This window comes from Lithobates pipiens, unplaced genomic scaffold (assembly GCF_037356315.1).
Source record: "Lithobates pipiens isolate NorthernLeopardFrog02 unplaced genomic scaffold, aLitPip1_a1.2 Scaffold_23, whole genome shotgun sequence".
Lineage (NCBI taxonomy): Eukaryota > Metazoa > Chordata > Amphibia > Anura > Ranidae > Lithobates > Lithobates pipiens.
Genome location: NW_027507785.1, coordinates 140,711,376 through 140,732,693, shown reverse-complemented (window position 1 = coordinate 140,732,693; position 21,318 = coordinate 140,711,376). Strand labels below are relative to the sequence as shown.

The 21,318-nt window shown below is 43.7% G+C and overlaps 1 protein-coding gene across 10 annotated transcripts in view; it reads left to right on the top strand.

The window, feature by feature from the left end:
* TNRC6B (trinucleotide repeat containing adaptor 6B) overlaps positions 1 to 21,318 on the top strand; it is a 1,034,757-nt gene that overhangs the window by 169,127 nt on the left and 844,312 nt on the right. The gene's annotated exons all lie outside the window — the stretch shown is intronic.

Genomic DNA, 21,318 nt, shown 5'->3' with positions numbered 1-21,318 from the left:
TTGTGGGAAAAAAAGGACGTCAATTTTGTTTGGGAGCCACGTCACACGACCGCGCAATTGTCGGTTAAAGCGACGCAGTGCCGAATCGCAAAAAGCAGTCTGGTCATTGGCCTGCAAAATGGTCCGGTCTGAAAGTGGTTAATCGCATAAGACGCACAATAAAGTTGCATTAAATATATGATAGACTCATCCTAATTTGACATATCTGTGCAAATAAAAAACATATAAAATGTGCAAACAAAATATATATATATATATATATATATATATATATATATATATATATATATATATATATATATATATATATATATTTATATATTGTAAAGAAGGTTAAGTGAAATGTGCATAAATGCACATATGTGTGAAGTTGCCTCTCAATCAATGAGACAATCCCCATTTTCTGAGGTAGCCAAAAATATTCAGTAGTCCATCCAGGATAGTATTAATAGCCAGGTGCAGCTAGAAAGTCTGTACCTAGGGAGAGGGTTCAGAGTGGTAGCTGATGTCAGGTGGAAGTTTTTTTTTTTTTTAAATGGGGGGGGGGGGGGGGGTAAAAATGTGTGTGTGTGTGTGTGTGTGTGTGTGTGTGTATATATATATATTATTATTTTCATTTTTTTTTTAATTAAGGTAGTAATGATATGTGGGGATGGTGACAGACATGATCATACCCCCTGCTCCCCAACATTTGAGGTATCTTCAAAGTCCAAAAAAACAAAACATCCATAGCTGCTCAAATTAATCCTCCCTGCCTGGTATGACCTTCATGCAGAAAACCACAGAGAGTAAAGGTTTTTTCTTAGTTTGTTAGAAAATTTTGTAAATAAGACATTTTTCTCCTTTTACTGATGAAGCTGTACTGGGCACTGATAAGTGCAGGTCTCCCTGTGAGGAAATGACACTGATCAGCTCTCCTCTCACTTTGTGTGAGGAGAGGAAAGCCGATAACCATAATTTCCTTGTTTACATATTATCAGCTGTGATTGGACACAGCTAATCACATGGGTAAAAAGCTGCTTCATCCCAGGGACACAGCGTGCCGCAATCACCATGGGATGCTGCCATATGACGTTGTCCCAGAACAAGAGCCACCTCGTTGCTGTCATTTGTTTATACAGCAGGCGGGAGGTGGTTAAAGCAAACACGTCGTCCTTGTACTTGCAGGCAGAAGCGAACAAATGCGTAGGTCGTGCATAAATGTGTAAATGGCGTTCACACCACACACCACACATGTGAGGTATCACCCTGAATGTTGTAGTGAGTGTAATTCTAGCACTAGACCTCCTCTAACGCTAAACTGGTAACCTTTTAAATTTTGGAAATCGTCGCCTACGGAGATTTTAAAGTATTGTAATTTGGTGCAATTTCACGAGCGTGCGCAATAAAGTGTGACATGTTGGATATCTGTTTACTTTGTATAACATCTTTAAAAAAAAATTTGGGTTATATACTGTGTGTATGTATATATATATATATATATATATATATATATATATATATATATATATATATATATATATATATATATATATATATATATATATGTATGTGTGTATATATATATATATATATATATATATATATATATATATATATATATATATATATATATATATATATATATATATATATAATGTTTAGCCATTATCTGTGTCAGGTTTTCAGAAAGGGGCATGCCCTGAAACATGTGATTCTGGTAACTGGGTTGGTGTACTATTCCTTGGTGTCTCTTCAGTTTGTTCTGGGTCAGTGGCTGAGGGCTTTTGGTGTCCTCTTTCTAGCTAGTCACTTGGAACTTGCACATTGTGGATGGCAGCCATCTATGGCCTTGTCTTTGGTGGATGTTTGATTGGAGATCGGCCCACTACATCTGCTCTCAGCCTGCTAACTTTCAATTACTGCCTGGGAATACTGCACTATGAAAGATCCATTTCATTACTTCAATAAACTTTAGCATCTTTCTTGGACATGAATGTCTGTCTTTTGTGGAACTTCCTTTAGCCCAAAACTATGTGCATATGCTTTGAGCCCAACTATTACATTTCCCAATAATGAAACAGTTTTCTGGGTTGCCTTTACACTGTTTAGTGTTTGTCAATAAATCTAAGAAGTAGATGCTGATCCTTGGGCCTGATCAAAGATGGCATCTGCTAATCTGGAGAGCTGTGACAGTCTCTTGTTGCAAATTTTGGATGGAAAAAAAAAAATGAATTTTTATTAGATTTAACAACTTGCATTGCCATACATTGCAAAACGGTACATAACCCAGTGTACACACATCCATGTTAAGAGTCGGCAGTTTATACAGGTAGACCAAAACAGTTTTATAATAAAATCTTTATACCACTTCTACCCGGTCCTCCAATCGTTAACCAAACCTGCCACCATGCATTGGCTTTGCCCATTCCCTTTGTGAAGATAAACCTTGTATGAAGTCCAAGCGGTCGGTCCATGATCAGATTCGCTGGGGCAAGCCCAGGCACAGCCAACCAAGGAGCCCACAGTCTTGTATTTAATTGTACAACCCCTGTGTTGGTATATACATTTCTCTATTAACATATTGCCCACATTCTTAAACCATTCCCCCACTGTAGGAGGAACTTCAGACTTCCAGTGCACCAGGATCAGTTTTCTTTCCTGGAATAAATCTCTGGTTATGGCCTCTAGTATAGCTTTCCCAGTTATATGCCTCCCGTATTCCAAGCACACACAAGGTTTTGGTTCCATGGGTAAGGAAAGAAAAACAGTATGTAGTGTGACTTTTATTGCAACGTTGGCTATGGTTGGCATATTCTATAGAGCCAAATCACACTGGAATCGCACCAAAGTAGCACAGGAACCTTTTTCAAGGAACCTTTTCTAAAATCGCACCACACAGCTACATTGATCCTTGTAATGCGATTCTATTCGACTCAAGTCGCATCTGAAATTGAATCAGTGTGAACTAGCACTAAAGCAAATAAGTGTCAACAACGGCAGTACCGTTAGCTCTGAGAGATGTTTTACCAACCTGAAGAGAGATGCGGCCTTGGTTTGAGGTTTGAAAAAGGTTTAACTTTCGATTGTGTATTGGATCCATATTTGAGTAGCAAAAATATGGATCTCTCTCTAGGGCATTTACTAACACTGAGTGTTGACAACTTTAGTGTGTTGTAAATCAAAAAAGAGATCCATTAGTTCCTGTTCTCTGAAGCCCCCCCCGCGCGCTGCCATTAGTAAAATACTAAAATATTTATTTTAAATAATCACTGCCAGCCCCTCTTTTAAGAGCTTTCAACCTGCGTGGTGTCATTGTTATAAACAAAGCCTTTAAATACCTTTTTGTGTGCAAGTATCTTCAGGCCGGTCACGTGACTTCCAGATGCTCTGATACTCTGATCCAGGGTGACGGCAGGAGGAGCTGAGCGGCCATCTCGGGGGTCATGTGACTCCCAACTAACGGAAGTCACATGAAGGGGAGAGCGCCCTCTGCTGTGGCTCTGGAAAGGAGTTTGAGTGGCTGGAAGTCACTAGAATATTGGTTGAACTGGATGGACTTTTACAACCTGACAAACTATGTAACTATGTATTTAGAGGCTTTGTTTCTAATAAACGACACAGCGCAGGATGGAAGCTTAACAAGGGGCTGGCAGAAAATCATAATGTAGGGTTACAAAGTTTGCCATGAATGCACTAAACATGGAATGTTTTTAACTGATATTAGGGCCACTTTAAATATCATTCAGTTGCAGTTTTTTTTAAATATAGAAATGGTTTGCTTAATTAACTTTTTATTTTTTTTTTATTTTATTTTTTTAAGAATATGTTCAATGCATTTTATTACTCTTATGCAGTAAAATGAATTTACAGTAGAGGTAAATTCTGTGATTGTAATGAAGTAAATGTCCTTAACTGTTTGCTAGATATGATTAATAAAACACCTGTGCTGCCAAAGGGAGTGCACTGTTCTGCATGTGTGTCCCTATATTACTTCAGCAGTTAGTGTTGGTTATCAACTGGCAAGATTTGGTTTACATCTTAAGATGCCTAAAATGGAGTGCCGTAGGGATGCACCGATACCACTTGTTCTAACACGCACTGGAGGGAAGGAGGAGTCAACAGGCAGAAGTGACAGCTGGCGGGAGGGCTATATATATATATATATATATATATATATATATATAAAAAAAACAACCATGCCGCTACCCCACTAGTACTACCTACTAAAATTAATTGGTGTGAAAAATGAGGCAAGTGCAGCTATAAAACACCAGTTGAAACTAGTATATAGAAAAGGCAAAGAATCCTGTGGACCCCACAAATGCACAAAAAAAAGAAATGCACTAATACTTTAAAATTAAACAAAAAATAAAAGTATAAATTGATACTTGATTAATAAATGCAAAAAGTATGCCTTAACCAGTCCTTGTAGTGCAAGGCAATAGTGGGATATCGCCTCCTCACCACCAAACACACTTGGATCGCTTTTCAGAGGAGCAGCAGCAGTACCTGCTGCACTTGTAAATAATTCACTTAGATTAATTTGGCAGCAGCACCCTTCTGGCTCATTCACACATAAAGTTGGGGGGTAGTATGGTTTAACTGTGGTTTTACTGCCCCAATCCCTCCCCTTTAGCTGCTGAGGCAGCAGGAATTAAACTGCCTGCTGCTTTTGGTGGGTGCTACTGCTTGCCAATTGTTACCCATTCTAGTAAATGGGGCCACTTTGACCCTGCAGAAGCATGCAGTTGCTGGGTGCTTTCAAATAGGTTTACCTTTGACACTGATGTGCTTCGGTTTAACTGCACTGTGGAGACCGCTAGCCAGGATAAGAGATGGAGTGCAGTTTGTATCACTCCGCATGGGACAGAAGTCGGTGCTACAAAGGAGACATTGGTTTAGGCAACACTTTCTCTCTACTACAGCTACAACTTTACTAGTAGTCCCTCTGCGTCTCACTCAGTTTTATTCTCTGGGATGGCGGGTCAGCAAACCCAGACTGATCTACTGGTCACCTGTCCGCGATCTACTGGTAAATCGCTGACCCCTGATATACAGTCTCTGCCTAAAGAGCCCAAAATACCATGTTATATACCATGCCAAACACGGGGAACCACTGGGTAAAGGAGAAAGCTAAACAAAGTTCCAGCTGATGGAAGTAGCTCACTTTATTATCAAACGGAATTAAGATTGTCCCCTCACATGTTCATGCAGCTATGTGTGGAGGGGATACCGAATGGATGGCTTAGCAACAAGTTCCTGGCCAGGGAGAAATAGAACAGATGTAAAAGCTGGGGAAAAACTGGAAGAGCAGCTAGAGGAGAGATCCTCTCAGCTGCTACTGATAAGCAGAAGCCGTCGGACCATGGAAGAGGACAGACTGGCTAGAAGAATCCTCTGCAGCTGGCGGTGGGAGGAGGAGAAGACAATTGGAACAGGTGACAGCTGCAGGAGGGAAAGGAGGAGGCAATAGACAGGTGTAATAGCTGTTGGGAAGCGAGATGGGGCAGGGTAATCTGGCGGACAGCTGAAATGTCGTTGGTTGTTAAAGTGGAAGTAAACCCATCGATTTAAACAGTTAAAAAAAAGTCATGCCGGGAATGCTAACTGCACATTGGCTGTGCTCTCAGCCAAACTATCAAACCATCCAATGGCTGGTGTCATAACGAATCACATGTGCAGCACCATAGCAGTTGAAGATTAAACAGAGGCAAAGATGGCAGCTTCCTTGGCTGAAAACGATAGGGGAGTTTACTTCCACTTTAAGGACACGGCTACCCTGGTCCTTTACACCGATAATTGCCAGTATTCTTTTATTAACCTTTCAGTGGGAGAATCACGCCGAAAGAACCAAACCTAAAGGGTAACGCTTTCTAGCATCGGAGCATTTGGCCTAGTGCCAATACTTGTGCAAATGCTTGGTATCGGTATCCATGCAACCCTAGAGTGAAGTTTGTCCTGAAAACACATACTTTTAAGCAAATGTACTTGTTTGAGGTGTAGAGCAGCTCCTATTTTTTTTTTTTTTTTTTTTTTTTTTTACGTAAAACTTTTATTTGAAAAAAAAAAAAAAAAGAACCTGTAAAAACAGGTACAGTGGTGCATCCTCATCAAATCACAGATATAGTACAAGCAGCATGATATTACAATCAAGAGCACTATTCCCATTTCTACGGCCCCATCATCCCAGGGTCTGAACAAGTGAGACTAGCAGTCAGGGGGTTTCACTGGCTTAAAGTGCTGATCTCGTTGAAAACATACATACTTTATCTGTAGGGGGGGTTCCATCTTCCAGTATAGTTGGTTATTCATTGCCTGACTCCAAACCTATTCCAATGCCAACCTTCTCTCCCTAACCCACACTGCCCATATTTTCTCAAATTTTTTGGGGCAGTTGCGGCCAGCATAGGTCAGTTTATATAGTGGTACAGCTGCATCTACCAGAGAACGCCACTGCTGTACCGATGGGGGGGGGGGGGGGGCAATAAAAGGCTGTGTAAAACACAAATAGTTTTTTGGCCTGTGTTGTTTCAAGAGTATCCACTATGCCCAAGAGCAAAGGTATCGGGTTGCACTAGACCTTTAACCCGCTGATCGAGTTAATGTCTTTAAGCACCCCTCTCCAAAAGGACTGGATGTGCCGGCAGGACCAGGTAATGTATGAATGAGTCCACTTCCAAATTGCACTTGGGACATAGCGGGTTGCTGGTGGGGTTGATCTTAGCTAGACTTTCTGGGGTGTAATATGCCCGGTGTATGAACTTAAGCCTGTCCCTCGCCGAGACGATGAGGGGAAGGCATTGCTGAATCCCCTCCTCCCAATCATCACCAGCGAGGGCCGCCACATCTGCCTGCCACTTGGAGAACTGGGTCACTCTTGAGGTGCTCAGCCAAGTCACAGTACAGAGCTGACAGTGGTTTAATATCCTCCTCCATGCTCAGTATATGCTCGAACCTGTTAGTCACTAAGGTAATTTGGATAGGGAACTGGGCTCTGTAGGCATGGTGGAGTTGCAAGTAACGAAAGAACATGTGGTTAGGCACCCCGTGGTCACTCTTCAGATCGTCAAACGTACACACACCAGAAGATGAAGTGATGTGGGCCAACGTTTTGATTCTGTAGGGGGGGGGGTGTGCAGGGACCAGCTATTGGGTTGCTCGATTTTGGCTTATATCGTTTCCCAAACCCAAAGCGTGGTGCGCATTGATGGGGTGACGTGTGGACTAGATCTGGGACCACGTTTTATCAGGTTTCTGAGTTCCAGAGAAGAACCCAACAGCGCTGCCTCTAATCTGGCCGCAGGGTTGGCCGGTTCTTTCGCCAGCCACCACCGCCCAATAGTACTTAATAAAGCACGTCATCGCTAGGCCTTTTAAAGTGATTGGCAATTTCAGGGTGTTTTTGGCTATCCTGGGGGTGCCACCATTCCATACAAAGGAGAGAAGTAAACTATCTAGTTTCACGAAGAAGGCATGTGGAATTGGGACCAGGGTTTGCCTGAAGAGGTATACTAACTTGGGGAGCACTGGCATCTTAATCAAATTAACCCTTCCCACCGGTGTAAGGGGGAGATAAATTGGGTGGTATCCTTATGTATAATAACCCCTAGGTATTTAAATTGTGAGACCCGTTGTGGGGGGTATCACTCGGAAGCCTGTCGTCCACTGGGTGTAGCGCAAAGAGGACCGATTTCCCCCAATTGATGAGGATACCCGAGTAATTACCAAATACCTTTATAATCGTGAGGGCCTCTTTTAGTGAAGTCGTCGTGAAATCCCCTGCGATAACAAGATTATCGGTGGGATTTACCGATAGGAGTGGAGTCAGGCTTTTTAAGAGAGCTACCGTTGCCGGTGGCGGTATATAGATTCCCACAATAACCATTTTAATAGTATCAATAACCACATGTAGTAGCACGTACCTACCCTCCGGGTCCACCTTAACCTCCAGCAGCTCATATGTAAGAGATTTACAGTACAGTCCAAAAGTGAACAACTGAAAATATGTCTTATATTCTAGGGTCTTCAAAGTAGCCACCTTTTGCTTTGATTACTGCTCCGCACACTCTTGGCATTCTGTTGATGAGCTGCAAGAGGTAATCACCTGAAATGGCTTTCCAACAGTCTTGAAGGAGTTCCCAGAGATGCTTAGCACTTGTTGGCCCTTTTGCCTTCACTCCTGCGGTCCAGCTCACCCCAAACCATCTTGATTGGGTTCAGGTCCGGTGACTGTGGAGGCCAGGTCATCTGGCGCAGCACCCCATCTCTCTCCTTCTTGGTCAAATAGCCCTTACACAGCCTGGAGGTTGTGTTTGGAGCCATTGTCCTGTTGAAAAATAAACGATGGTCCAACTAAACGCAAACCGGATGGAATAGCATGCTGCTGCAAGATGCTGTGGTAGCCATGCTGGTTCAGTATGCCTTCAATTTTGAATAAATCCCCAACAGTGTCACCAGCAAAGCACCCCCACACCATCACACCTCCTCCTCCTCCATGCTTCACGGTGGGAACCAGGCATGTAGAGTCCATCCGTTCACCTCTTCTGCGTCGCACAAAGACACGGTGGTTGGAACCAAAGATCTCAAACTTGGACTCGTCAGACCAAAGCACAGATTTCCACTGGTCTAATGTCCATTCCTTGTGTTCCTTAGCCCAAACAAGTCTCTTCTGCTTGTTGCCTGTCCTCAGCAGTGGTTTCCTAGCAGATATTTTACCATGAAGGCCTGATTCACACAGTCTCCTCTTAACAGTTGTTCTAAAGATGTGTCTGCTGCTAGAACTCTGTGTGGCATTGACCTGTTCTTTAATCTGAGCTGCTGTTACCCTGCGATTTCTGAGGCTGGTGACTCGGATGAACTTATCGTCCGCAGCAGAGGTGACTCTTGGTTTTCCTTTCCTGGGGCGGTCCTCATGTGAGCCAGTTTCTTTGTAGTGCTTGATGGTTTTTGCCACTGCACTTGGGGACACTTTCAAAGTTTTCCCAATTGTTCGGAATGACTGACCTTCATTTCTTTAAGTAATGATGGCCACCCGTTTTTCTTTACTTAGCTGCTTTTTTCTTGCCATAATACAAATTCTAACAGTCTATTCAGTAGGACTATCAGCTGTGTACTGTATCCACCTCCTGCACAACACAACTGATGGTCCCAACCCCATTTATAAGGCTTGAAATCTCACTTATTAAACCTGACAGGGCACACCTGTGAAGTGAAAACCATTTCAGGTGACTACCTCTTGAAGCTCATCAACAGAATGCCAAGAGTGTGTGAAGCAGTGATCAAAGCAAAAGGTGGCTACTTTGAAGACCCTAGAATATAAGACATATTTTTAGTTTCACACTTTTTTGTTCATTATATAATTCCTCATGTGTTAATTCATAGTTTTGATGCCTTCAGTGTGAATCTACAATTTTCATAGTCATGAAAATAAAGAAAACTCTTTGAATGAGAAGGTGTGTCCAAACTTTTGGTCTGTACTGTATGTATCAAGCAAGCCCCCCCCCCCCCCCCCCCGACATAACAGGAGTGGGTTGCATGGTAGTAGTGTCCCACCCACGTTTTTTTTAAGCCCAGTACTTTGCTGTCCACTAGATGGGTTTCTTGTAGTATGCAAACATGGGAGGAGTACTTCTTTAATATATGTATGCACTAACGAGCGCTTCACCTTTTTGTTGAGTCCCCGGATGTTCCAGGAGAGAAACCTTACTTACGCCATACAAAGTGTGACAGATCTTGAATGCCAGGGGAACCCAACCTCGGAAAAATCCCCAGTAGACCTGGAGAGAGGCACCGCAAAGCTGTCATGTACACTTCAGCTATAGCATTATTAAAGGTCCACAATCTGGGCTCATCCAGAAGCGGAGTAAACCATCTGAGAAAGCCACTGTAAAGAACAACCAAACAGTAGAGCCCCCATCCCCTCACCCTGCACAACCGTTGTGGAACCCAGAGTGCCCATTCCCTTAACCAGAGTTTTTGTAGGAGATTCTCCCTAGCGACCATTTGGCATCTCAACCGGGCAATGTAGTCAGTTCAGACCCAGTGCAACCGCCCCTAACCTGAATGTCCAGAAAAAAAAAAAATTGAAATCGGGGATTCAATGAGGATATTCAGAATTCTCTTAGTCTGAGCTAAGGGAACACACTTATTAAGTCCAACGTTGCAACAAGAACCACACAACCTGCGTCGGTACCAGCTCTGTTTCTTCTGGGAAGACCCCCCTCAGAGGACTCGTCCATTCATCTGTCTCCCCGCGTCACGGTGGTACTCAACCGGGTGCCATCATCTCCAATAGTAGGGGGGTGTCACTGGATCTCTGGGACAAGCCGAATCAGGTTATGCAAACCATTCACAGGGGAGGGTCAGGCCCTGCTAGTTCAGTAGTAGCTCAAGTTCACCCAGTCCCTGCTCTGAGGGAGCTGCACCCTAAAAGTACAGTGCCCCCCATCCTCCGAGGGGGGTGGGGGGCGAGATGTAACCGGGTGGGGTTCCCTTTCCCCGTATATCCATCGGGGGAGGAGCAGGTGGGGGCCCCAGCAAAGTTCAATGCTCCCCAAAAATTCCTTCAGCAGGTCATGGATGGTATAGACCACCTGGGTGAAATGTCATAAGAAGGGGAAAGGGACAGGATAAGAGATCATGACCCCATAGGCTCCCCCCCCCGTCTGAGCACCAACATGAGATCCCCAAGTATATACGTAGGTCAGAAACAGGGTGCTGGCTGGTAGTAAATTGATAGCATGTAAGGAGCAGGTGTACATCAACAAGGTATCTTGCTCCAGGCAGGGTGTCAAGCCTATTTGAGGCATCTTCCGGGGATGTGAAGTAATGGGTGGTTTCTCCATCCACCACCCGAAGGCAGGCAGGAAACAGCATGCTGTATTTCAGCCCCTTGGCGTGGAGCTGGGCCTTAACGTGGTCGAAGGTTCTTGCGGAGCCTCTGGGTATTAATTGAGTAATCCGGGAATAACATGATCCTTGCGTTCTCGTAGTGGAGTTCGGCCACCCTCCTCGCCTCACGGAGCGCCAGGTCCTGGTCCCTGAAATTTAGCAGGCGAAAAATAAATGTTCGGGGGGGGGGGGGGGTCTCCCGGCTGACCACGTACTGGGGGCATCCTGTGGGCCCGCTCCATTGCATAGTGGGGGGAGAAAACAGCACCAGGGAGGAGGGTGCGAAGTACTTGTTCAGTAAAAGCAACAGTGTCCTAACCGTCAACCTCATTATATTCATAAAAGTTTGTAAGCAATAAAGTTATATACAGAATAATCCTATCAGGATATTATAGTGAGTCCTATATTATAATTTCAATACATATATCGTTCACAGATTCAATAAATCAAAGAATCAGAAATTCATTTTAATATCTCACCAATTTACCAGAATTCCCCAGGATTTGTAGTGATTTCACGAGATGTAATTTGTAAGGTTGGAAAGGATATAGATTAATAAAAAAGTGGTCACTAACGACACATCACCACATTGCGGTCTGCAGAGAGGAACATTATTTTATATTTTTACGTTTTTAAAAACCTTTTTGACTGAAAGGTAGATGGATAAACTGAAAGGTATGACCATATGGCATATATACATACTGAGCATAAACGTTTTACCTGAAAAAGTAAGTTGTAGTTGAATCAATGGGTACGTAACTTTAAGTAGTTTTCAACACTAGGGAAATGACCGTAGGTGTTGCTAGAAAGTATCAACATAAAATTTGGCCAGAGGTAATTCTGGAAACGTCTAAAAGTAAATAAAAAGAATATAGCTTATCAACCAAATAAAGGATAAGCAGCAGATGGGTTTGTGTGATAAATAATAAAGAGAAGCAGCTTCTCTTTAATTGCAATCAGAGTGCAGCATATAGGTGTATAAATAGACATACCTTTTTAGTTTCAATCAAAGTAAATCCAGCATTAAATTAGGGCCGGGTGATACCGATCCTCTCCCGTCAATTGCCATAAGGCAACTGACAAGGAGAGGAGATTTTAAGTCCTCTCCAGCTCGGCGGCGTCTGCCGTCGTCGCCGAGCTGCGGGCAAAGAGGGAAAGGCAACTGTCTGCCAGTTGAAGCTGATTGCGTCATCGACGGCATCGCGGCCATTTTAGAAAGTCCTTTCGCCAGTGTTCAACAGGATTGTGTGATTTCGTCTGCACGGGGTGTGCGGGCGGAGATTAAACTCTGATTCATGCTAAATCTAATCTTAATGTGTATGGATGGTTGATTAATAAAGAAGCAGCAATCGTGCATACGGAGCCTAAACCCAAAAATAGGAAACAAACTGGTCAAATGCCTGATTAACAGAGCTAAAACACAGTAATGTCCCCCGGGCGCCCGTACAGACCAATTTCTTAAAGGGGACACGTCGTATCTTATCGTGTGTGGCCAAAAATAAGGGAAAAACACACAATTGTTATGTTATTAATTTAGATTGATAATAATTATCTCAAGGGGAATTCTGGTAATTATGGTGACAAAAAATAAATAAAAAAATGTTGTTTTGTCTTCCAATAATACGTTGTCAAAATTATTTTATAAAAACGGCTTGAAGCTGAAAGCTTCATTTAAACCAGGCGATTCAGTTTCCTTGAGGTCAAAAATCCAGCGAGCTTCTCGCTACAATAGAATTTGATTGTAATCACCACCTCTATCCCCAGGTGCCACATGTTCCAGTGCAAAGGAATGCATTTTTCTGTCATCAAAATTGTGGAGCAATCCAAAGTGGCGACTGATGGTTTTCATGTTTTGGGCTCGCACCAGGGATACATGATCCCTGATGCGATGAAAAAATGGACGTTTCCTTTTTCCCACCTAGTAGGCATTACAATGGCAGATCATAATGTAAATAATTCCCAGATTGGCAGGTTACTGAAAATTTAGGTCTGTAGACCCGTTTATTTCGTAATAAAATTGAGTCGGAGGCAAAAATGTGTCTACAAAATTTGTGACAAGGTCTTGAGCCACGCTGTTTGGTGACTTTATGGGGTTCAGGGACATAATGACTTCTAACTAAAGTGTCCTTTAAAGATCACCATCTCCTAAACGTAATCTCTGGATAGTCTTTTAAATGTTTGGATACTTTTGGATCACCTTTCAAGAGGTACCAGTATTTGTTCAAAATACCACGCACTTGGGAATGCTGGCTGCAGAAACGTGTTATTAATCTAACACCTGCATTTGATTTGGAAGGTCTTTGACCATGTATAAGAGTGGACCTATTTAGTTTTTTGGCTTTCAGGTAAGATCTCTTTAAACATTTGTTGCTATATCCACGATATCGTAGGCATATTTGAAGTTTTTTTTTGCCTCTAATTCAAAATCAGCTTTGTTGCTGCAATTTCTTCTTAGGCAAAGATATTGCCCGTATGGGATACTGGCCACAAGTGGTGCAGGATGCGAACTAGACGCACGCAGCACAGTATTTGCTGCTAGTGGTTTCCTGAATAGAGTAGATCCAATTTCTCCATTTGAATTGACAAACATTTGAATATCCAGAAAAGTCAAACGAGAGGCTTTTTTTCCATAGTAAATTTGAGGTTGTATGGGTTGACCTTCAGTAGGTCTATGAAAGTAGATAGTTCATTCTTGGTCCCAGTCCAGATGAATTAGATATCTATGTACCTTCTTCATACTGGAATGAGATCGAAAAATGGGAACTAATCCTCACGATGAGAAATGTGACGCTCCCACCCCCCCCCCCCCCCAGGTAAAGAGGAAGTGGGAGCGCCGAACAAAAAAATGTTATTGGTCAAAATTAAATGAAGTAATTTCAAAACAAATTTGTTATAACCAGTTTGAGCTTCACCTGCCTCAGAAAGGAAGCCCTCCACAACTCCGACCCCCAAATCATGGGGTATGGAGTTGTAGAGGGCCTCCACATCGAGGGTGACAAGCCAGGCATTTTTGGGAATACACATTCCATCTAATATCCTTAGGAGATCTCTGGTATCTTGTAAATAGGAAATGAGATCTTCCACATAGGGACAAAGAAAGTCATCTATTAGAGCACTCGCTTTTTCGGTAAGGCAACCCCTACTGGACACTATCGGGCGACCGGGGGGACCGCAATCAGCTTCAACTGGCAGACAGTTGCCTTTCCCTCTTTGCCCGCAGCTCGGCGGTGACGTCAGACACCACCGAGCTGGAGAGGACTTAGAATCTCCTCTCCTTGTCAGTTGCCTTATGGCAATTGATGGGAGAGGATCGGTATCACCCGGCCCTAATTTAATGCTGGATTTACTTTGATTGAAACTAAAGGTATGTCTATACACCTATATGCTGCACTCTGATTGCAATTAAAGAGAAGCTGCTTCTCTTTATTATTTATCACACAAACCCATCGGCTGCTTATCCTTTATTTGGTTGATAAGCTATATTCTTTTTATTTACTTTTAGACGTTTCCAGAATTGCCTCTGGCCAAATTTTATGTTGATACTTTCTGGCAACACCTACGGTCATTTCCCTAGTATTGAAAACTACTTAGTTACGCACCCATTGATTCAACTACAACTTACTTTTTCAGGTAAAACGTTTATGCTCAGTATGTATATATGCCATATGGTCATACCTTTTCAGTTTATCTATCTACCTTTCAGTCAAAAATGTTTTTAAAAACGTAAAAATATAAAATAATGTTCCTCTCTGCAGACCCCAATGTGGTGATGTGTCGTTAGTGGCCACTTTTTCTTTAATCTATATCCTTTCCAACTTTACAAATTACATCTCGTGAAATCACTACAAATCCTGGGGAATCCTGGTAAGTTGGTGAGATATTAAATGAATTTCTGATTCTTTGATTTATTGAATCTGTGAACGATATATGTATTGAAATTATAATATAGGACTCACTATAATATCCTGATAGGATTATTCTGTATATAACTTAATTGCTTACAAACTTTTATGAATATGTTTTTCTTTTCTTTCTGTATTCTGCTATTTTAGCTATGGTTACTAGCTGCTTTATTTCCTGAAGAAGCTCGAACTGAGCGAAACATGTAGAAAATCGCAGCTCAGCTTTGCTTTGGTTTTTATGTACAAATTTGGGTAATTCTTTGTGGATTTCTATGCTGTACCATGTATGATCATTTTAATGGTTATATAGTGATGTCTTGTTCATTATGTAAGATGTACAAAATAAAAATGTTTTATTTTTATAAATTGATTTATAACTGCTGACTTTCTTGACTTGATACCGGTAAAAGTCCCGGGTTTGGTACCCCCCAGCCCTTTCTTGGCCCCTTTAATCTTTTTTTGTACAAATCTTTTCTCAGCATAATAAATACCATACTTTGGATGCCATGGAACTTTCATGGTGGTTCTAGTGGTTTTGACACTGTGGTATGATTTAAAAAAAAAACTAAGCTATTACTGTACAATTGCTGTTGGGTCCCATTGCTTTTTTTTTTTTTTCTTCTTTTTTAATTACAGCGACCTGGTCTCTAGTCTGCCGAAGTTGGACCAAACTGCCCACCCTGTTAAGTAACTATGAGCCTATAGCAAGAGGAGTAATGTCAGGTCTTTACTGACCTGGCCAGCTGGAAGTGGTTCTGTAGGGCCGTACAGGTCTGACAGCAAAAGGGTTAATCTAGCTAATGTCCATATCAAGTGATATGCCTGTACTGGTCACCATCATACTGGTCGCTCTTTAGCACTGTTTGTATTATCTCTGACCTTGCCTGTTTTGGAACAGGCCCACTCTTGTTAGTGCTCTCTTAATTGCTGTCCCAGAATTGAAGAGGGTTTTTACTACTGTATACTGTAGCTGCTGACTTTTAATAAAAGGACACTTGCCTGTCCAGGGAACGAGTGCTGTCCTCATTTAGGCTTGTTCTTCACTGATCTTTGGGTCCCAAGCACTGGCATGTTTACTATGGGAAGCTGGCTGTCATTTCTTGAGGCTTCCAACTGCACATAAGCAAGCAGCACTGCCTGTGAATGGTCCTGCAGCCTTTTAGGACATGTTCCAGAAAGCTGCCGGCAAAGAGAGGGAGGGCTTAACTTCTGCTGAGAATCACTATGGGAATTGGTAGAACTGCAGTGATGGCCACAATCTTCTGTGTCCTGACATGACATGCTGGAGAGAGGCAGTGATGTCATGATTTCCACCTCTTTCAATTGGGATTACTCCTTGTAGCCACTGAAATTACAAGACGTTTACTGAATACAGGCAGGTTTCAAACAAGATGGGGTCCGTAGGTTTGTTCTTAAGTTGAATCTGGTTAAGTGTAGCTCCAGCCAAAAGAACTATTTTTAAGCTTTTTGGAAAGCATAGGGAAGGGTTAACACCCCTGTAACATTTATTTTACTGTCTATGCCCCTGTTCAGAAGGTTTCACCTCACTTTCTGTCCCAATGACAATTTGGATTTTGAAAATTTTGCATTGCTGTGGAAACGAGGATTGGTTTTAAAGCTTCAGTGGAGACACCTTTTTACCATGATATGCCTTACAGGAGTGAATTTCCCTTACTAGGGGTAGATTTCCTGTTGTCTCCCTCCGTTTGTAAGTAGGAGTCGTTTGTAAGTTGGATGTTTGTAACTAGGGGACTGCCTGTAGTGGCAGTGCTGAGCATGCAGCCCCTTGTGTTCTGTTTGCAGGAGGAAAGCAGCTTCGCACAGGATTCTGAAGATTTCAGCTGTAGTGCTTTAGTAGTGCTGATCACTGTACATATGCAAGAAAGATCATACCTGAAGTTCAAAATAACAGATTCAGTATAGATCAAAACCTGGCTAAAGTCTGACAAAATGTTGATGAAATCACTTATTTGATTAACCACTTAACAACCGCCCATTGCCGATTAACGGCTTCAGGGCGGTTGTTTAACTCTGAGAGGCCGTTAATTAACGGCCTCCCAGAATTCTGCTCTCGCGCGCCCCCTGGGGCGCGCACACGAGAGCATCCGTGACCGCTGGGTCCAGTGGACCCGGCGCATCACGATTCACGGTAAACGGCCGCTCATCGCGGCCGTTTACCACGTGATCGCTCCGTCAAATGACGGAGTGATCACTTGTAAACAAGCCGGCGTCATGTTATGACGCCGGTTCCTCCCTCCCCCTCTCTGTACCGATCGGTACAGCGGAGGGGGAAGAGATCGGTGTCAGCAGCGATGTGGGCTGCATCTGCAGTGCCCACATCGCTGCTCACCGAAAATTAACCCCTCGATTCCCTGCATTACTCTGCAATACCCTGCCATTACTCTGCATTACTCTGCAATACCCTGCCATTACTCTGCAATACCCTGCCATTACTCTGCAATGCCCTGCCATTACTCTGCAATACCCTGCCATTACTCTGCAATGCCCTGCCATTACTCTGCAATGCCCTGCCATTACTCTGCAATGCCCTGCCATTACTCTGCAATGCCCTGCCATTACTCTGCAATGCCCTGCAACACTCTGCAATGCCCTGCAACACTCTGCAATGCCCTGCAACACTCTGCAATGCCCTGCAACACTCTGCAATGCCCTGCAACACTCTGCAATGCCCTGCAACACTCTGCAATGCCCTGCAACACTCTGCAATGCCCTGCAACACTCTGCAATGCCCTGCAACACTCTGCAATGCCCTGCAACACTCTGCAATGCCCTGCAACACTCTGCAATGCCCTGCAACACTCTGCAATGCCCTGCAACACTCTGCAATGCCCTGCAACACTCTGCAATGCCCTGCAACACTCTGCAATGCCCTGCAACACTCTGCAATGCCCTGCAACACTCTGCAATGCCCTGCAACACTCTGCAATGCCCTGCAACACTCTGCAATGCCCTGCAACACTCTGCAATGCCCTGCAACACTCTGCAATGCCCTGCAACACTCTGCAATGCCCTGCAACACTCTGCAATGCCCTGCAACACTCTGCAATGCCCTGCAACACTCTGCAATGCCCTGCAACACTCTGCAATGCCCTGCAACACTCTGCAATGCCCTGCAACACTCTGCAATGCCCTGCAACACTCTGCAATGCCCTGCAACACTCTGCAATGCCCTGCAACACTCTGCAATGCCCTGCAACACTCTGCAATGCCCTGCAACACTCTGCAATGCCCTGCAACACTCTGCAATGCCCTGCAACACTCTGCAATGCCCTGCAACACTCTGCAATGCCCTGCAACACTCCGCAATGCCCTGCAATGCCCTGCAACGCCCTGCAACACCCTGCAACACCCGCCAATACCCTGCAACACTCTGCAATGCTCTGCAACACCCGCCAATACCCTGCAATGCTCTGCAACGCAGTACTCTGCAACGCCATACTCTGAGATACCCAGCCATAGTCGGTGATACCCTGCAATACCCAGCCATAGACATCCCCCCCCTCCCGCCGCCCTCCGCCCTCCGGTGCTTCTACCGAATCGCTAATACGATCAAAGCCAGAATCTTTTTTTTTTTTTTTTCAGGCTTCCCAGCTTAGAGATGAGATGCGGGGTCTTATTGACCCCACATCTCACTGTAAAGAGGACCTGTCATGCCATTTTCCTATTACAAGGGATGTTTACATTCCTTGTAATAGGAATAAAAGTGATCAAAAAAATTATTTTTGGGGAAAAAAATGTCAAACTAAAATAAATAAAGTAAAATGAACAATAAAAATTTTTTTTTTTTTTTAAAGCGCCCCTGTCCCCATGTGCTCGCATGCAGAAGCGAACGCATACGTAAGTCCCGCCCACATATGAAAACGGTGTTCAAACCACACATGTGAGGTATCGCTGCGAACGTTAGAGCGAGAGCAATAATTCTAGCCCTAGACCTCCTCTGTAACTCAAAACATAACCAGTAAAAAATTTTTAAATTGTCGCCTATGGGGATTTTTAAGTACCGACGTTTGGCGCCATTCCACGAGCGTGTGCAATTTTGAAGAGTGACATATTAGGTATCTATTTACTCAGCGTAACTTCATCTTTCACATTATGCAAAAATTGGGCTAACTTTACTGTGTTTTTTTTTTTTTAAGCACAAAACTGTTTTTTTTCCAAAAAAAAGCATTCGAAAAATTACTGCGCAAATACCGTGCAAGATAAAAAGTTGCAAAGACCACCATTGTACTCTCCAGGGTGTTTTCTAAAAAAACATATATAATGTTTTGGGGTTCCATGTAATTTTCTAGCAAATAAATGATGATTTTTACATGTAGGAGAGAAATGTCAGAATTGTCCTGGGTGCTCCAGAACACCTGATGGCGCTCCATGCATGTTGGGCCTCTGTATGTGGCCACACTGTGTAAAAGTCTCACACATGTGGTATCGCCATACTCGGGAGTAATAGCAGAATGTGTTTTGGGGTGTAATTTGTGGTATGCATATGCTGTGTGTGAGAAATAACCTGATAATATGACAATTTTGTGAAAAAAAAAAAAGTAAAAAGAATCTTGCTTTTGCAAAGAATTGTGGGAAAAAATGACAACTTCAAAAAACTCATCATGCCTCTTACTAAATACCTTGGAATGTCTTCTTTCCAAAAATTTGGGGGGTATTTGTACTTTTCTGGCATGTTAGGGTCTCAAGAATTAAAATAGGCCGTCAGTACTTCAGGTGTGATCAATTTTCAGATATTGGCACCATAGCTTGTGGACTCTATAACTTTCACAAAGACCAAATAATATCCACCAATTTGTACTTATTTTTACCAAAGATATGTAGTGGTATCAATTTTGGCCAAAATTTATGAAGAAAAAATTACTAATCTGCTAAACAGAAACTAAGAAAAATTCATTTTTTTACAGAATTTTCTGAATTTTTTCTTTTATAGCACAAAAAATAAAAAACCCAGCGGTGATTAAATACCACCAAAAGAAAGCTCTATTTGTGTGAAAAAAAGGACAAAAATTTCATATAGGTCCAGTGTTGCATGACTGAGTAATTGTCATTCAAAATGCGAGAGCACCGAAAGCTGAAAATTGGTCTGGTTATTAAGGGTGTTTAAGTGCCCAGTGGTCAAGTGGTTAATGATTAAAAATTATATTCCCTTTCGGTCATTGACGGACACAGCATCTTCATCTTGACCTTAGGGTTATATTGCCCCTTTAGGAAAGGACTAGGCAGAAAGTGTTAACAGCAACACTTACACAGTACCGCCCAGGGGGGTGGTCCTACTGGCTATGACCGCTCACACTGCATCCAGCAGCTCCGTTTTTTAATTCCTGTGATCTACAATCAACAGCCGGGCTGGGTGACAGGCTGGATAATATAGATCCTGGTAGTCTGCCCAGCCTGGCCATTGAGCGTGAGCAGACCTTAGCTACGCGCTGGGTCAGCTACAACATGCCCTGTCTGATCCAGGGGCGGCCGGTGAGCTATAGGCTCCAGGGCACACATATGACCGGGCTACTGTTGTCTGTGTCAGTGTGCTGCGGCCATCCCATACTGCTCGGGTGTTGAATCTGTCTGTGGAATGCGTCCAGCAGTCCCTGCAGGAGCGATAAGTATGGTTCCACCTGTCATGGCAGGATGGAGCAGCTGGCATTCCCTGGGAGGTAGACTAGAGGGTCTCTCTCTCCCTTTATTCTCTCCCTGTCCCTTCCCTCCTCCCCATGCTATGGGCTGCTGTATGAATGGGCACATAGGGGTGCGGTGCACGTACCTGGCCAGGGGTCCTCCAGGGAGGCTCTGGGCCCTGGCAGGGGGCTGCGCTGGGTGTTGGGGGTCTGCTCGTCTTATTACCTGCTCCTGGGCCATGGTGGGGTGTTTGTGCTGTGTTTTGAGGTGGGGAGGCCACCGATCGCTCCGCGTTCATTTTCCTGGGGCCACAGCCATTTTTTTGTAGCCACAGCCAGTTTTTGCCTTTCAGACATTTTCTGGAAGTTTGGCGGCCATTTTCTCTGCTCCCACAGATGTTTTTGCTTAGGTGGCGGGCGGCCATTTTCTAGTAGCCTCAGGTAGTCTTACCTCTAGCGCTGGGTGCTTGTTTCCCTCTAGAACAGCATTTTTTTGACACACACCTCGTGGATGACACAGGAGAACGGACAGCAGCAGCACAGCACAGTACCTGGGACAGGGTGGCGAGTCCTGCGGGGGGGCCCTCAGTCTATGGCAGCTAGGAGGGTGGACATTCTGTGGGACTTGCCTTAGGTCCCTAAAGTGGTGACAGGCGAGTGTGGGTCAGCAGGGGTCGTAAGCTGGCGCTTCTTCCCCAGACATCCATGTTATTGCAACTGGTTCCCCTGCACCTGCGGTGCCTATGGACGCTCTGTCGATTGGTCCTGGAGGCCTTTGTTGCCAGGGTGGAAGCGGCGTGCGGGCGCAAGGGGGGTAAAAAAAACTATCCCTCCCCCCACCGTCTTCTGGGGAATGCTACGATACATATGGAAAAAACAGTGTAGCGCTAAAGTTATATAAATTTATG